Source organism: Hyla sarda, chromosome 7, assembly GCF_029499605.1.
Source record: "Hyla sarda isolate aHylSar1 chromosome 7, aHylSar1.hap1, whole genome shotgun sequence".
Classification (NCBI taxonomy): Eukaryota; Metazoa; Chordata; class Amphibia; order Anura; family Hylidae; genus Hyla; species Hyla sarda.
In genome coordinates this window covers 94,668,239-94,681,305 of record NC_079195.1, presented here as the reverse complement: position 1 = coordinate 94,681,305, position 13,067 = coordinate 94,668,239, and the positions used below count along the sequence as shown (strand labels likewise).

Below are 13,067 nucleotides of genomic sequence, written 5' to 3'. Positions count from 1 at the left end.
AAAATACCAATACATTAACCATAACATAACATTACACTATATTGAATCCAAGATGGACACTGATTGTCTGCCACACAGGATGGGCAGTATGCTATATTCTGTACTGGATCACCAAAACAGTGAGCGCCTTGTGGACCTGTGGCTCCTGGGACCCCTCTTTGCTCTGCCTCTGGATCTGCTTCTCTCTCTGTAGATGGGAACTTGTGGGATATGGATGTTGTTACCTGCTTAGCCCATCCTGGATCTGTGACTGAGCGGGCACCATGCTGGGTGTCACCCTGTACCTTCTGCTGCCCCTGATGTGTGAGTGCCCTTCCCTGTGCCTTTTATGTGTGTGACAGCCCGGTGCCCAATGAAACAGGGCTGTGATTGCTCGTGAGAGATGCTTGTTCGGTAGTCTCTGTATAAAGTCATCCGGGGGGCAGAGGATCTTAGAATAAAGTTATCGGCTACAGGAGATCCCTGTGTAATGTGATCGAGTGCCAGTGTGCCAAAAAAACGACTGTAAATGGAACAGGGACCAAGTGCCAGGGATTTCTGTATAAAGGGATTGGGGTGGCTGCTGGGCATGGGAGATCGTTCTACGCAAAGATCCCGGTATAAAGTGAGGAAAGAACTGAAAATATCTACAAAGTGATCTGCCTGGGGAACCTTCAATGAAGCCTTAAGACACTTCTATATAATGATCAGGGCAGAGTCTGGGTACAGGAAAATCCTCTATAAAGTGATCATGGCAGAGATTGGGCACAGGAGACCCCTCTATAGGGATCAGGGAAGTGACTGGGCACACAGGAGACCTCTCTATATAGTGATCAGGGCAGAGACTGGGCACATCATACCCCTCTATATAGTGATCAGTGAAGTGACTTGGCACAGAGATCCTCTATATAGTAATCAGGGCAGAGACTGGGCACAGGAGACCCCTTTATATAGTGTTTAGGCAGAGACTGGGCACAGAGCAGACCCCTCTATATAGTGATCAGGCAAGTGACTGAGCAAAGCAGACCCCTCTATAAAGTGATGTTATCTGCTGCCTTACCAATTATGGGGGAACATCTGCCACCAAACCTATTGTGGGGGGAAATCTGCTGCCTAACCTATTGTGGGGGGGAACATCCGCCACCTAACCTATTGTGGGGGCTACCTAACCATGTGTATAGGAGTGTACAGAAAAATCTAATTATACAATGCTCAAAAAAATAAAGAGGACACTTAAACAACACAATGTAACTCCAAGTCAATCACACTTCTGTGAAAGCAACACTGATTGACAATTAATTTCACATGCTGTTGTGCAAATGGAACAGACAACAGGTGGAAATTATAAGCAATTAGCAAGACACCTCCAATAAAGGAGTGGTTCTGCAGGTGGTGACCACAGACCACTTCTCAGTTCCTATGCTTCCTGGATGATGTTTTGGTCACTTTTGAATGGTGGCGGTGCTTTCACTCTAGTGGTAGCATGAGACGGAGTCTACAACCCACACAAGTGGCTCAGGTAGTGAAGCTCATCCAGGATGGCACATCAATGTGAGCTGTGGCAAGAAGGTTTGCTGTGTCTGTCAACGTAGTGTCCAGATCATGGAGATCCTACCAGGAGACAGGCCAGTACATCAGGAGATGTGGAGGAGGCCGTAGGAGGGTAACAACCCAGCAGCAGGACCACTACCTCTGCCTTTGTGCAAGGAGGAGCACTGCCAGAGTCCTGCAAAATGACCTCAAGCAGGTCACGAATGTGCATGTGTCTACTCAAACAGTCAGAAACAGACTCCATGAGGGGGGTATGAGGGTTCAACGTCCACATGTGGGGGATGTGCTTACAGCCCAACACCGTGCAGGATGTTTGGCATTTGCCAGAGAACACCAAGATTGACAAATTTGCCACTGGCGCCCTGTGCGCTTCACAGATGAAAGCAGGTTCACACTGAGCACATGTGATAGATGTGACAGAGTTTGGAGACGCTGTGGAGAACGTTCTGCTGCCTGCAACATCATCCAGCATGACCGTTTTGGTGGTGGGTCAGTAATGGTGTGGGGTGGCATTTCTTTGGGGGGCCACTCAGCCCTCCATGTGCTTGCCAGAGGTTGCCTGACTGCCATTAGGTACCGAGATGCGATCCTCAGACCCCTTGTGAGACCACAAGGTTGGCGGTTGGCCCTGGTTTCCTCCTAATGCAAGACAATGCTAGACCTCATGTGGCTGGAGTATGTCAGCAGTTCCTGCAAGAGGAAGGTATTGATGCTATGGACAGGGCCGGATCATCATTGGCGTTCATGGAGCACCTGCTCTGGGCCCTGTGCCCGCAGGGGGCCCCCCATCACATTAGGGACATCCCTGGGTCCTGAAAAATCTTTTCTGGACACAAGGATACCCCGGTTACCTCTCTGCGGCCCCGCGTTAACTTTAATAATGCAGGGGCCGCTGGAAGGTAGCGCACGCAGGAACGTCACGGACATCCCCTGTGTGCGCCCATAGTAACAGAGCAGAGCGGAGCAGTGAGGAGGACACGCGCGCATGGTAAGTGACCAGCTGCACGTCATCTTCAGTGTTCCGACCACCCCACCTCCGGTCCCAGGACCTACTGCTATGGTCCATAGGCCATAGCAGTAGATTGTGACCCCGGAGCGGTAGTCGGAATACTGAAGTGGGGCAGTAAACAGGCATACAGCCTCAAGCCATACACTGTATATGGCTGAAGGCTGTATGTCTGTGGGGGAACTGTACTGCACCTAATGTGGGGGACCATACTGCACCTAATGTGGGGAAACTATACTGCACCTAATGTGGGGGAACTATACTGCACCTAATGTGGGGGAACTATACTGCACCTAATGTGGGGAAAATATACCGCACCTAATGTGGGGAACTATACTGCACCTAAGAGAGATACTATGTTTTCGAGTTTCTCCATTCATCATTATGACTTTCTGTCCTGTTTTGTTTATTGTTTACTAAAATTTTTTTAATAAAAATGTTTAAAAAAAATGCTGGTGCAACCCCTAATTATTCATTTGTACAAGGGGTTAACAGAGAAAAAACACACAAAAGCACACCAAATTTCTCTCGGTTCTGGAAATACCCCATATGTGGATGTAAAGTGTTGTGCTAGCGCAACACAGGGCTCAGGAGGGAAGGAGGAACTTTGGGATTTTGGAGAGAGGATTTGGCTTGAATCGAAGTCGGGGGACCATGTCACCTCTACACAGCCCCAATGGTGCCAGAACAGCGGAAACCCCACCACAAATAATCCCATTTTGGAAACTACACCAATGAAGAAATGTAGCAAGGGGTGCATTGAGCATTTACACCCCACTGGCACAGATTTTGGGAACAGTGGTCTCTGCATATGAATTACATTTCTAATTTTCACGGACCACTGTTCAAAAAATCTAAAATCTTTTAGACACCTGTGGGGTGTAAATGCTCACTGCACCCCTTGTTACATTCCTATAGAGGTGTAGTTTCCAAAATAGGATAACATGTGGTGTGTTTTTTTTTACGTTTATGTCAGAAGCCACCCCTGTGCAAATCACCAATTTAGGCTTCAATTGTGCTCTCTCACTCCTGAGCCATGTTGTCCCACAGATCGCTTTGCGTCCACATATGGGGTATTTCCGTGCTCTGGAGAAATTGTGTTACAAATTGTGGGGGTCTTTTTCTCCTTTTACATCTGTGATAGCCTGGGGGAAGTAGGATATGGGGAGTGTAGCTGTGCGGTGACTAAAGGGTGTTTGTTAACCCTTGCTATTCGTGACGCCAGGGTGAGGGCTCCTCAGTAATGCTTGTCCTACCGCCACCCTTCCCAAGAGCGATAGGGAGGTAGATAACAATGGAATGTCCACAACCGGAGAGTTTGCTGAAACAGTTGTAACTTTTACTGAAGATTTTATGCAAGCTTCATAACCGGAACAGTTGCTAAACATGCAAGCTTTCTTTACAGATTGACAAAGGTTGGGACTTTAGCAGTTTAGAGTCTTTAGGATAATATTCGCTGTTCCACTGGATTTAGGGGATTTAGTTGCGGTACAGTAGTCATGCTAGCTTTAGCGGGGGTAGTTTAGAACTCACGGTTTTAGTTCCGTAGTTCCGCTGAGGCCGGTAGGTTTTCAGGCCTAGCAAGTCTTTGAAAGTTGTGCAGATCCGTCCTGCTAGTCCGGCATCCACGAGAGCAGCAACCCAAGAGATCGATAATTGGCTACAGCTCCCTTATATGGGCAGGGGCTGGACTAGTGCTAATTGGTCCAATACTTGTGTCAATCACCATTACAAAGGATTATGGGCAACATGGGACCCAAGGACCTCCAAAGGTCCTCCAACATACCATAGGGGATATTAACATGGTCACATGACCGAAGGTCCTGCGACGCTAAACAAGGTAAGTACTATACATTATATTAAATATACGTTATTATGAAATACATACATATATCAGCATTATAGAATTAGAGTAGAGAAGAGGTGACTAGGGGCGGTCCACCTGGGGGACCCTACCTGAGCGTAGTTACCCTGACTTTGGGGACCACCACACTAGGTACGGTATGCAATACGGTGCTGGGACACCACACATCCTTGTGAAAATAAAAAGTATAGGAGAACACCAGCATGTTAATGTAAAACATGCTGGTGTAGGCCCCAAATTTTCTTTTTCATAAGGAGTAAAAGTAGCGAAAGCCCCCAAAAATTTGTAACACAATATCTTTCAAGCATGGTAATACCCAATATGTGGCCCTAAACTGTTGCCCTGAAATATGACAGGACCCCGGAGAGAGCTCAATGCTAATTTGAGGCCTAAATTAGGGATTTGTATAGGAGCGGACTCGTATGCAAGCATGGTGCTTGCCTTCTCCACGGAAAATACTCTACAGCAGTGTTTCCCAAACAGGATGCCTCCAGGTATGTCAACACTACAACTCCCAGCATGTTTGGACAGTCAATTGTCGTTCATCCATGCTGGGAGTTGTTATTTTGCAATAGATGGAGGTTACATTTAGGAGACTTTATTAAAGCCTTTATTAACCCCTTAAGGACGCAGGACGTAAATGTAGGTCCTGGTGAGCTGGTACTTAATGCACCAGGACATACATTTACATCCTATGCATAACCGTAAGCATCAGAGTGATGCTCGCGTCATGCGAGGCAGGTCCCGGCTGCTGATAACAGCCAGGGATCCGCCCGTAATGGCGGACATCCGCGATCGCGCGGATGTCCGCCATTAACCCCTCAAATGCCGTGATCAATACAGATCACGGCATCTGCAACATCGCGGTCACTAAAATGGATGATCGGATTGCCCGCAGCGCTGCAGTGGCGATCAGATCATCCAGCATGGCAGACGGAGGTCCCCTCACCTGCCTCCGCTGCCTTCCTCGGGTCTTCTGCTCTGGTCAGCGATCGAGCAGACCAGAGCAGAAGATGACCGATAATACTTATCAGTGCTATGATAATACTTATCAGTGCTATTATCAGTAAAAAAAAAAATATAGTAAAAAAATGTAAATTGTCCCATTTTCCCTATTTCCCCCCCCAAAAACTGTAAAAAAAATATTTTGTATACATATTTGGTATCGCCGCGTCTGTAAATATCCCAACTATTAAAATAAAATGTTAATGATGCCGTATGGTGAACGGCGTGAACGTAAAAAAAAAAAAAGGTCCAAAATAGCTGCTTTTTTATAACATTTTACTCCAAAAATTTTTTATAAAAAAGTATTAAAAGTTTTATTTAAGCAAATATGGTATCAATAAAAAGATCACAGCGCAAAAAATGAGCCCTCATACCGCCGCTTATATGGAAAAATGAAAAATATATAGGTCTTCAAAATAGGGGGATTTAAAAAGTACTAATTTGGTTAAACAGTTTGCGATTTTTTTAAAGCTCAACAGTAATAGAAAAGTATGTTATCATGGGTATCATTTTTGTCGTATTGATCCAAAGAATAAAGAACACATGTCATTTTTACCATAAATTGTACGGCGTGAAAATGAAACATTCCAAAATTAGCAAAATTGCGGTTTTCTTTTTAATTTCCCCACACAAATAGTATTTTTTTGGTTGCGCCATACATTTTATGGTAAAGTGAGTGACAGCATTACAACGGACAACTGGTTGCGCAAAAAACACTTACTAGTCTGTGGATGAAAATATAATAGAGTTATGATTTTTTGAAGGCGAGGAGGAAAAAACAAAAACGTAAAAATAAAATTGTCCTTAAGGCCAAAATGGGCTGAGTCCTTAAGGGGTTAAAGGGGTATTCCAGGAAAAAAACTTTTTTTTTATATATCAACTGGCTCCAGAAAGTTAAACAGATTTGTAAATTACTTCTCTTAAAAAATCTTAATCCTTTCAATAATTATCAGCTGCTGAAGTTTAATTGTTCTTTTCTGTCTGGCTATAGTGCTCTCTGCTGAGATCTCTGCTTGTCTCGGGAACTGCACAGAGTAGAATAGGTTTGCTATGGGGATTTGCTTCTACTCTGGACAGTTTCCGAGACACATGTCATCAGAGAACACTTACACAGAAAAGAACAACTCAACTTCAGCAACTAAAAAGTACTGAAAGGACTAAGATTTTTTAATAGAAGTAATTTACAAATCTGTTTAACTTTCTGGAGCCAGTTAATATATATATATATATATATATATATATATATATATATATAATAAAAGGTTTTTATTAGGGGGGGTGTAAGGGTGTGTGTATATGTAGTGTTTTACTCTTTATTTTTGTGTTAGTGTAGGTGTTTTTTCGGAGCGGAAAACTTACTGAAAACCCGCCCATGTGCTCTAGCTGTTGCACAACTACAACTCATAGCATGCACAGACAGTCAAAGGGCATGCTGAGAGTTGTAGTTGTGCCACCTCACTCCTGCTGGCCAAGGGTGATTGGTGCTGTTTTGGACACCACCAATCACACTTCTTTTCCGGCCAACCGGGTCACCAGAGACCCGATTGGCCCAGAAACGTCACATGGAAGGTCACAGTACAGAGACCAATGCACAGTGGTCTCCAAACTGTTGCCCTCCAGATGTTGCAAAACTACAACTTTCAGCATGCCCAGACAGAGAACCCCATGTTTCCTGCTGTGAGTTTGAAAGGGGGCAGGCTCTCCATGACAAATTTTTGTCAGTAGACTTCCGCTGATGAAAGCCCACTTCAAATCCTATTTTATAATGCAGATCTGTCACAAATATTCAGCAAAAACTGCATGCATTTCTTGCGGATTTTGTTGCAGATTCACCTTGGATCTCACCATATACACAGAAAGTGGGGAAATTCGTCACAAATCCACAACATAATGAGTGGCTGTTTTGACTCATTTGTATTTAACTACGGTTCATTATTTTTCTCTAGGACACAGCATGGCAGCAGCAGCTACATCATAAGTATTTATAATTTTTTTGAAAATATAGCCCTTTGTGTCAGAAATGTGACAGACCCTATTATACTCTTCCCATTTCATCGCTTTTTATTTCTTTTCTTTTTTTCTTCCTCCTCACCTTATAAGATAACTTTTTATTTTTCATATAATGGGGATTTTTTTTAAAATTTATAGCACAACTTTCTCTAACCCCTTGGGGATGGAGCCCATTTTTTGCAAATCTGACCTCTGTCACTGTATGCATTAAGGCTAGGTTTCCACTTGTTTTGTTTTTTTTGCACACCTAAAAAAAACGCCAGCAAAAACGCCAGAAAAACTGCCACAGGTTTTTCCTGAGTTTTGGCAATTTCTCAGGCGTTTTTTCTGGAGTTTTCCCTGGTGTGTGGAAACAGCCAGTTTTGTACCCTGTTGCAGTTTTTTCACTGCCTTAAAGGACAACTGCAGCGGTATGACACTTATCCCCTATCCACAGGGGGATAAGTGTTTGATTGCAGGGAGTCCGATCGCTGGGACCCCCTGTGATCTCCTGTACGGGGCGCCGCCATTAGCGCTCATGGTGAGCGCTAAGGCGCGTAGCTTCGACCTAGAGGTCGACGGTGATGCCCCGTCTCCTCCCCGTCCTCCATACAGTTCTATGGGGGAGGCGGGGAGGCACGAACGCTGCCTCCCCGATAGAGATGTATGGAGGAGGCATGCCCGCTGCAACGTCATGCTGCGGCCGGCACGCCCCCTGCACAGGACAGCCGCGGCCCCGTACAGGAGATCATAGGGGGTCCCAGCGGTCGGACCCCCCGCAATCAAACACTTATCCCCTATCCTGTGGATAGGGGATAAGTGTTAATCACGCTGCAGATGTCCTTTAAGGGTACCACTCTGTGGGTCGGATGCTGAGCGCACGGTCCACAAAGTGTAAGGAGATGAGGAGTGATGTACAGCAGGGGGCATAGTGTACCGGTGTATACTATACAGGAGCCGGGAATCCTGTCACCAGACTGACAGAACTCCCTGCTCCTATAGCCCCTTTGGGCAGTATACAGAATATACAGCTACCTATAGATAGCTGTATATAGTGTATACAAAACAGGAGGTCCACTTACCTCCCTCGTTTCTGTCACCGCCGGTCCGTGTAGCTCCGCCCCTAGTGAGGACGTCATTAGGGGGAGTAGCTACAGACGGGATTCAGGCTAGTCTGAAGCTCTGTTCACATTGTCCGTTTTGGATAATGGGAACATACCCTTCTGCCAGTGTCTACCCAGACAGGGAGACTCCAGCTGTTTGCACCAATTGGAGGCTCACTGTTTAGGTAGACATTGCATTATGGGCGCTCTCCCCTGCAGAGAGTGCAAAAAATGTCCTAACCCATTTTTTGTGTTTTTTTTCTTCTCGTTTCAGATACGTGTATGCAGAGGATTACGACGGATTCGATGGATTACGACAGATGAACTTGATTTTTTTTATTTGAATAAAATGGTTAAAGAGGGCTGTGCGTTTTTTTTTTTTTACATTTATTTATGAAAAAAAAAATGCATAGGGTTCCCTGTATATTCAGTATCAGCCAGATACCAACAAAGCAGCAACAGCCTGACGTTACCAGGGTGGGCGAGGACCATTGTTACTGGCCCTCCCCAGCCTAAATAACGCTAGCCTGTTACCGCCTAGGCCCAGGAGCGCCATTTTTGATGCTCGGGGCCTGTTGGTACCGGTTCTTCCCGGCACCCCTGTGGCAGTGGGTACCGGGGTAATAATTGGGGGTTAGCGCCAGCTGTTTTTGGGGCTAACGCTAAGCCCTGACTTAGTAATGGATTCTGTCTATTAGACAGCCTCCATTGCTAAGCCTGAATATTCAATAAAAAAAAAACAACACAACACATTGGAAAAATTATTTTATTTTAAAAAAACAATCCCCCACAGCCCTCGTTAATCATTTTATTAAAATTAAAAAAATCTAATTCATCCGTCATAATCCATTGAATCCGTCGTAATCCTCTGCATACACGGATCTGAAACGAGAAGAAAAAAACACAAAAAAATGAGTTAGGACATTTTTTGCGCTCTCTGCAGGGGAGAGCGCCCATAATGCAATGTCTACCTAAACAGTGAGCCTCCAATTGGTGCAAAACTACAACTCCCAGCATGCCCAGACAGCCTTTGGCTGTCTGGGCATGCTGGGAGTTGTAGTTTAGCAACAGCTGGAGTCTCCCTGTCTGAGTAGACACTGGCAGAAGGGTCTGTTCCCATTATCCAAAAGGGACAATGTGAACAGAGCTTCAGACTTACTAGCCTGGATCTCGTCTGTAGCTCCGCCCCTAATGACGTCATGAACTATCTATAGATAGCTGTATATAGTGTATACCGCCCAAAGGGTTAACCTACACTGTCCAGCAGTGTAAGTTAACTCTTTCCTTGCCGGAACTATCTATAGATAGCTGTATATAGTGTATTGATAGCTGTATATAGTGTATACCGCCCAAAGGGTTAACCTACACTGCCCAGCAGTGTAAGTTAACTCTTTCCTTGCCGGGCTGGCTTAGCGCACAGCTAAGGGGTTAAGTGAGCCAGCAATGTTAATACTGTATACACATTGCAGGCTCACTGTAAGTTCTTGCTGGGCAGTAGGTATACAATGTATACAATGTAAATCTACTGCTCAGCATCAGCTGTTCTCCAGGCTCTGTAGCCTTGAGAACAGCTGATCCCGACAGTCACTTCAGGAGGATCGCAGCAGGTGTGAGGAGGAGTGACATCCGCTGGGATCTGTCCCTTACTGCAGGTACTACTGCTCCCAACATGGAGCACACTCTGCTGGGAGCTGTAGTATCTGCATTAATAGACAGATCGCAGCGAGTGTCACTCCTCCTGACACCCGCCGTGATCCTCCTGTATAATGTATAGATACGGGCGGCCGCTCTTCTATGGTCCCCTGCACTGCTGTATATATACACATATTCCTATTTCCCACAGAGTTGTGATTGGCTGGAACCATATGACCAATCACAGCTCTCTGTGGGAACTATGAATATGTGTATATATACGGCAGTGCAGGGACCATAGGGACGCATCTGTACATTATACAGGATCGCAACGGACCCCGGCGATCTGTCAATTAGTACAGGTAACTACTACTCCTATCATGGAACAGTGTGTTCCATGCTGGGAGTAGTAGTACTACCTAAAAAATGTAAAAAAAATAAAAAGTGAAACACATGCACACACTACATTTATAAATACAATTTTTTCCATCATTACTGTATCTTTTTTATTATTTTTAATTGTACCCTACTAATTTTTTATAAAAAAGGTATCTCCAACACTTTTTTGGATCGCTAAAGTCCAAAAAAGAAAAAAAAAACGCCTGAAAAAACACCAAATTTAAAACCCACATGGCGTTTTTCTTGGCGTTTTTTTCACACTCATAGACTTCTATGGGAGAAAAACGCCAAGATTTCCTTGAAAAAACGCCAAAGTCTCGACAAGAGGTCGTTTTTTAAAAACTGCCAAGGAGCCCAAGACGCTAAAAGGATAAAAAAAACGCCAAACTGAAAAACGCCAAGTGGATTTGGCAGTTTAGTATTGGCTTGCAGCTAACATCTGGCTGCAGTGTGTTTTTTTTACAGTGGAAACCTAGCCTTATACCTCTGGGATGCTTTTACTTATATATTTGATTCCGAGGTTGTTTTTTCGTGACATATTCTACTTTATGTTAGTGGTAAATTTTCGTTGATACTTGCATCATTTCTTTGTGAAAAAATAGCATTTTTCTAACTTTGACACTCTCTGCTTATAAGGAAAATGGGCATGCCAAGTAAATTATATATTGATTCACATATACAATACGTCTACTTTATGTTGGCCTCATAAAGTTGACATGTTTTTACTTTTTGAAGACATTAGAGGGCTTCAAAGTATAGCAGCAATTTACAAAATGTTCATGAAATATTCAAAATCTGAATTTTTCAGGGACCAGTATAGTTTGAAGTGGATTTGAGGGGCCTTTCTCTAAGAAATCTACCATAATGGACCCCATTATAGAAACTACAACCGTCAAAGTATTCAAAATGACATTCAGACAGTTTGTTAACCCTTTAAGTGTTTCACAGGAATAGCAGCAAAGTGAAGGAGAAAATTCAAAATCTCATTTTTTTTACACTAACATGTTCTTGTAGCCCCATTTTTTTTTCATTTTTACAAGGGCAAGCCCCCCAATTATGTAATTCAATTTCTCTTGAGTAAGGAAATACCTCATATGTGGATGTAAAGTGCTCTGTGGGTGCAGCAGAGGGCTCAGAAGGGAAGAAGCGACAATGAGCTTTTGGAGAGCGAAAAGGTTTTTGGGGGGCATGTCGCATTTAGGAAGCCCCCATGGTGCCAGAACAGCAAAAAAACAAAAAAAACTAAAACATATGGCACACTATTTGGTAAACTACACCCCTCAAGGAATGTAACAAGGGGTACATTGAGCCTTAATACCCAACAGGTGATTGACGAACTTTCGAGAAAATGAAAAATTAGATTTTTAACACTAAAATGCTGATGTTACGCCAAACTTTTCATTTTCACAAGGGGTAATAGGAAAAAAATGCCCTCCAAAATTTGTAACCCCATTTCTCTCCAGTAAGGAAATACCTCATATGTGGATGTAAAGTGCCCTCTGGGTGCACTAGAGGGCTCAGAAGGGAAGGAGCAACATTAGGCTTTTGGAGAGCAAATTTTGCTAAAATGGTTTTTGGGGGGCATGTTGCATTTAGAAAGCCCCCATGGTGCCAGAGGAGCAAAAAAAAAAACACATGGCATACTATTTGGGAAAAGTGGAACAGTGAGCCTTAACACCCCACAGGTGATTGAGAAACTTTCGTTAAAGTGGGACGTGAAAATAAAAAATTTGATTTTTTTTCACTTAAATGCTGGTGTTACCCCAAATATTTTATTTTCACAAGGAGTAATAGGAGAAAAAGACCCCCAAAATTTGTAACACCATTTCTTCTGAGTATGGAAATACTTCTGTAGTCGCACTACAAGGAGCGCCATTGAGCTTCTGGAGAGAGAATTTGGTTGGAATAGAAGTCGGAGGCCATGTGCGTTTACAAAGCCCCCATGGTGCCAGAACAGTGGAACCCCCCACATGTGACCCCATTTCAGAAACTACACCCCTCACGGAATGTAATAAGGCATTTGACAGATCTTTGGAATATTGGGCTTTGCAAATTAAAAATAATTTTTTTCATTTTTTATGGATGACTGTTCAAATGCTGGGAGTTGTTGTTTTGCGCAAGCTGGAGGCTGTTTATTGGGGGGACAGTGTAAGGGTGTGTGTATATGTAGTACTTTACTCTTTATTTCATGTAAGTGTAATGTAGTGTAGTATTTTTAAGTTTCATTCACACGGCTGGGGGTTTACAGCGAGTTTCCCACTGGGCTTTTGAGCTGCAGCTGTAAATTTGCCACAGCTCAAACTTGTGGCAGGAAACTCACTGTAAACCCCACCTGTGTGAATATACATTTACATGTGGGGGGGGGGGTTGCGCAAACCTCCAGCTGTTGCAAAACTGACAGATCGTGCATGCTGGGAGTTGTAGTTTTGCCACAGCTGTAGGCACACTGGTGGGGAAACACAGAATTAGGTAACAGACTAACTCAGTGCTTCCCACCAGTGTGCCTCCAGCTGTTGCAAAACTACAAGTCCCAGCATGC

At 44.1% G+C, this 13,067-nt stretch overlaps 1 protein-coding gene across 6 annotated transcripts in view; it reads left to right on the top strand.

The window, feature by feature from the left end:
• Positions 1-13,067, top strand: part of LOC130282117 (neutral ceramidase-like) — a 348,583-nt gene that overhangs the window by 96,767 nt on the left and 238,749 nt on the right. The gene's annotated exons all lie outside the window — the stretch shown is intronic.